The following is a 5,545-nucleotide window of genomic DNA, read 5'->3' on the forward strand; positions in this document are numbered from 1 at the left end:
GACGCTTTGTTTTGATCTCATTTATAATTTGGGACTCTAGGGTAAGAATCTGTTGGGCTGGGGGATTCCAGTGCTTTTAAGAAAGATATGAAACCAACTCAGTTTTCCAACACATTTTTAACTCAGGCTGTCTCCTCGAAGAAAATCCCAAAGCTCTTGTAGCCTCTTGTAGAATGGAAGTTTCCTTAAAGTGAAACCAGTTCAAAGCTTCCCAAGAGAAACCGAGTACTGCATTTGCACACACTCGCGGCCACAAGCGTGCACAAGCAGTCACACATTCGCACACCCTCCTTCTACCCCCATCCCCCAGTTCCTGGACGTTCCAGCTCGGCAGCGAGTTGCCTCCGAATTCCCACTCGGAAGAAAAAGAAAGAAAAAGAAAAGAAAATAAAGCAAGTGGCTCTTGCCAGCGACCACGCCCCCTCTTCCCAGCAGCCAGGCGGGCAGGCTCCTCATCAGTCAGGTATGCTGCCGGTTCACCTTTGTCCGCCTTCTCAGCAGCCAAGAGGGTCTGCAAACCACAGCCAACTGTACGCTCCCCTGGCGAAATAAATTACTACCAGCCCTCGAGTGAGACCTTGGCTCTTCACCATTCCCAGTCATGATGACGGATGTTCCAGAGAGACTGCTCTGAGGAACCACCAGCCCCTGAGGCCAAGTCCCAAGACAAATAGCTTGCAGGTGAGTGTCTCTTTTCTGCTGGGAAGGAGATGGAGTCTAGCTCAGAAACCAGAAGAGGGGCCAAGGGGCTTCCCACTGAGCACGGATCTCCCAGAAGAGCTAGCTTCTCCGGAGGGCCTGATGTGGGCCCAGAAATTGCACCGGAAGTTGTGATGGGTCTCCAGCTCTCTCGGTTTTTCCTGGCAGGAGCATGGGGCAGCCAGGGCGGCTTCTGGGCTTTGACTGCAGAAGGCCTAAAGGTTTTGTTTGAGGCAGTACGCAGGGAGATGCACCTAGGTTTTTCTACACTTTTCTCCTGTGTACCATAAACCGTTGCTGGATGTCTTCTCAAGTACAGTTCTTCTTTGAGGAGGTCACATGAAAAATTGTAATTCCATTAATAGTTTTGGTCAGATATGACAAAGGGGTGCTGGGGAACATTTTTCCTGGTCAGATAAGTAGGGACCCAATGGCAGAAGGCCTTTTCACTCTCCATGTCTGCTTTTATTTGTTTGCTTATTTATTACTCCCTCTAATTTGAACACTGTGCCAGCCATCTTTTGATCCCAAAGCCTTCCTTTGCCTTGGGTATTTGTGGCCCCTTTATGTACCAATAACAGAGTGGGCCATGCAACTAGCAAAAGGAAACTGCAGAGCTGAGTGGTGGGTGGCAGTATGGTGTCCCCTCTCCCACCAGTGACTTGCCTGGGCATTTCACCTTCACTAATCCAGCCTAAATTTTCCCGGACTTTCAACTGTTCAAGTCGCTAGTAGATGAGCCAGTCAATAAGTCCCTGGTCAGATACAGCTGGCTGAGAAGACCCAACTGCTTACCAATAGCTGTGGGAGATCTAGAGCACAGCAATCCAAGGAGACAGACCAAACCCAGCCCAGGAGTGTCCTGAAACCTGTGGCACACACCCACCAGGCCTAGGGGATTCGCACCTTCCCCAGGCACCAGCCTCTTCAACAGGGGATGAGTCATCCATGAGAGTCTGGGTGCCTTAAAATTCAGAAAGCACTTGTTTCCCCTTTCTTTCTTTCTTTCTTTCTTTCTTTCTTTCTTTCTTTCTTTCTTTCTTTCTTTCTTTCTTTCTGTCAAAGCCTAGGAGTCTAAGTGTAATATATTTTCTTCTTTACAATCAGGAAAAATCTTCCCAATGCAGCCAATGGCAACAGAAAGAGACCTGAATGTAAATCATCAGCATTGTGATTTCTTTAGGAGGGACTCTGTGAGGACTTCCTGTTGAGCCAGAATAGCAGATCTCGAAGAACTTGGGTCAGAAATCCCATGGGTTTGGTTGCAAATAATCTCCCTGAGGAGATACTATTCCCTGAGGAAAATGAGATTTTTAGTGAGCAACAAAGAATAGGTTTACACTGGAGGATTTGCATTACTAGAAATGGAGAGACACATCGCTTCTCGGCCTTTTGGCTAAGATCAAGTGTAGAAATGGAGAGACAGCAAGCCCTTCGTTGTCCCATCATATGGACCCCTCGTTACCTGACACCATGGAGCCGAGCCTTTGTGGCACAGGCTTTAGGCATCATTTCAAAGTGACCACAGGGCACAACTGTACACCATATGTTAGACACCCAAAATATGGGTAGTGGAAACATGGTCATCATATTAACTATTTTGACAAGTGAATTCCTATGAGCAAAGGAAGACAGACAGTTTTCTAACCAATTATCCTTGTTGATTTTTCAAGATTATTTCTTTTATATCATTACTCAAAAGAAGTGAAAGCGGTAAACAGTAGAACATTGCAATAGAACGCTGAAGAATCTGTACCCAAAATGTTTTCTTTCTGTTTCAACAATAACCATCACTGACTCAATCTGGGGTCCTACCTTTAGGATCCCAAGTTCCCCCTGGAGCGTTTTGTTTGCAGGCAGGTGTGGATATATTTAGGACCTGGGAGAAGGTTCATTTATGTATAGTCTGTTTGTTAGGTCTTAAAGCTTTCTAGGAACTAATTATCCCCCCAACCCATCCCCCTACACACAATCTCATCTATGGCAAGTAGCATAATGTCCACTTGGATATCATGGTGCTTGTATTTTTCTTTTGATGGCCCAAAGAAATTTGGATCCATGCTTGCCCTGCATCCCATTTTTAACCAGATAAAAAGATGAAACAATTCTTTCTGGAGAAAGCAAAAGATAGCATATCTACTAATGAGATGTAGAATTAGAAATAATTCTTTCAAGGTATAAGATTTAAACAGTGTAATTTCTAAAAGATCACCTTGCTTATTAAAACAGATATATTTACAACAAGCTTCCTTTTGGAGAGAGGAAAGGAAAATCAGTTCTAAGTGTGTCTTCATGGATGGAAACATGATGTATTTGTACACATACACACCCTCAACAGTACTCATATGCCCTTTCCTTCCACTGCCCCATTTATACCCATCAACTAGGGCCAGGGATTTACCTCAGTGGTTCCAGTGCCTGCCTCCAAAGCACAGGGCCCAGATTTGACCCCCAGTACCAAACAAACAAACAAACAAACAAAAAACAAAACAAACAAAACAATCCCAGACCCAAGGCTTTGACTTCAATGTTATATTTATCTCAGCAACTGTAGCTCTATTCTCTACCACCATCCTCCAATAACCCAATGACAAAAAAAGAATAAGGAAATGTGAAACAAAATTTGAAGACAAAAATGTAAGTAATAAATGCTAGGATACTGGAAATAGAATGCTCTTTTTCACTCCATGACTGAAAAACAGCCAAGACATCATTACATATAAAGTCAGTGTGATTCAGGTAACCAGGGCTACTGACATACTTAAATACAGGCTGAGCATCCTTGACCCCAAAAATCTGAAATTGGAAATGCTCCAAAATTTGAAAAAAAAATTTTAATGCAGACACATATTTTATAAAGGGATCCAATCTATGGTGTCTAGCTGGTCCAGTCTGCTCACAGAAAGACTCCTGTTCCAAGAAATCCTCCCAATCCTGCTAAACTGGGATGGTTTATCACCTTAGTGCTGCACTGCCCCAAAAGGTAGCCACTAGTTACTTGGGGCTGTTTAACTCCCAATCAGTGAATGTAGAATAAAATATAAATTTCAATTCTTTATTTGCACTAACTACATTTCAAGGGCTCAACAATAACATGAAGCTGGTGACGAACATATTGGACCTCACAGAAATAGAAGTTTCCATCATTTGCTGAAAGTTCTGTTACATAGTGCTGAGCTTAGAGGGTATTTCCTGCAATTTCCTGGAACTATTGTAATGTCTTTACAACAGTGCTCTAATCAAATGTTGAGCAAGCTCATGGGACGGTGCTGCCACCTCTGTGAGCACAGACTGCTGGGTCAGGAAAGCCACACTGAAAACTTGTTTTTCAGAGTTCATGCCAGGCTTCTGGGTCTACTCCTTTGATCTTAGAATCTGAGAATTTGCAAACACTTGCTAGCTTTCAGTAGAAATGGAACCACAGCATAAGAAGCGTTTAAGATCACATTAAGAGAAGACAGTTTGACACCTTTTAAATTGTGTCCATTGAGCGTGAAGGGCACATTAATTTTGCTCCCATTTATAGCTTCTTCTTTGACTTGTGGCACAGCCAAGCTGGTAGCTGGTCTGAATTAGAGCCGAGGGAGGACATGCATGACAAAGGCTACGTTTGCAGTGTGTGACTTGCAAGTCCAGACCACTGCGTCCTACCCTGAGCATCAGTCTGATGGATGCTGCAAAGCAGTCAGGAGTCACGGAGAGAACAGCACCCTGACAATGTCCCTCTTCCCCAGAGGCAAAGACAAATGGGAAACAGAAACAGAGACAAACTGCCTGTTGAAGGATTCATTGCTGAATGATCTAATTGTGAACGCAGCAGTTTATTCATTTCAGAAAATAGTATTAGACACCTACTCCTGTTCTTGCTCCTGAGTCATTCACTGCAAGTAGGGGAGAGTTTAACATGTTTACTGGTTTTAAAGTAAGTCGTGATGATTCACAGAGATGGCAGTGAGGACAACGGTGATGTTGATGATGGCAATGATGATAACTAGCACCTCCCGGGAGCTTTTCAAGTGACAAGCTCTGTGCTTTACATGGAAGAGTATAAGGTGATACTTTGGGGATTAATATAGGTGCTGGCAGGATCCCCAAGTGAAAATATGACATTCTACTTTTGCAGGATTTCTAAGAAATTTAGCATTTAAACAAAGCAATATCCTTTTAGAAGTTATTTGGAGAGAGAGAGCATAGTGAAGCATTGTACATAATGGAGTTTGTTTAATTTTTAAAATAAACTTAATTTTAGAATAGTTTTAGGCTTAGTGAACAGTTGCAAAGACAGTACAGAGAGTCCCCATAGGATAATTAGTTTTTGAGTGAGATAACAATGGCTTTGAGTCCCAGTTCTGCCATTTGTTCATTGTGCATTCTTGGACAAGTTATTTAACCCCTCAAATCCATAGATGTGACTTCCTCAAGCATCAAATGCCACAATAATGTTTGCTTTAGGGTGTGGTAGGAAAGGGAAAACAATGAGAGAACATGTAAAGTGCTTAGAACATGCTCAGGCCATTGAGAGGATTAATACTCATTAATATTTATTTTTATTAGTGTGGATGATGTATTTCTTTTAGCAAATTAATGAAAACCACACATTGCAATAATTTTAAATGGCTAGTGTCTAAGAGTGATTGCTTTATTTCTCTGAAGGGAAAATTTTATTTCTTTTTGTATTTCACCCCTTTTTTCAAGGAGTTGAAGGAGCTGCTCTTATTTCTAACCTTCACTCAAGCCCATTAGCCAAATGGATCCACCGTCTTGTCTTATGTTGTCAATCCTCTTTCTACCTAAAAAAGAGGGAAGATGGGGTGGACATACCAAAAAAAAAAAAAAAAAAAAAAAA

At 42.4% G+C, this 5,545-nt stretch overlaps 1 protein-coding gene across 1 annotated transcript in view; it reads left to right on the forward strand.

Moving 5' to 3' along the window:
- The first annotated feature begins 593 nt into the window (after window positions 1-593).
- The window catches only part of Adtrp (androgen dependent TFPI regulating protein), a 78,520-nt gene continuing 73,568 nt past the window's right edge, over window positions 594-5,545 (forward strand). Inside the window, exon 1 of the mRNA XM_010622864.3 lies at window positions 594-681. The gene's annotated coding sequence lies outside the window, so the exon portion shown is untranslated. The remainder of the gene's footprint in view (window positions 682-5,545) is intronic.

The sequence above is a fragment of the Fukomys damarensis genome, unplaced genomic scaffold (assembly GCF_012274545.1).
Source record: "Fukomys damarensis isolate Sample0158 unplaced genomic scaffold, DMR_v1.0_HiC HiC_scaffold_10, whole genome shotgun sequence".
Taxonomy (NCBI): domain Eukaryota; kingdom Metazoa; phylum Chordata; class Mammalia; order Rodentia; family Bathyergidae; genus Fukomys; species Fukomys damarensis.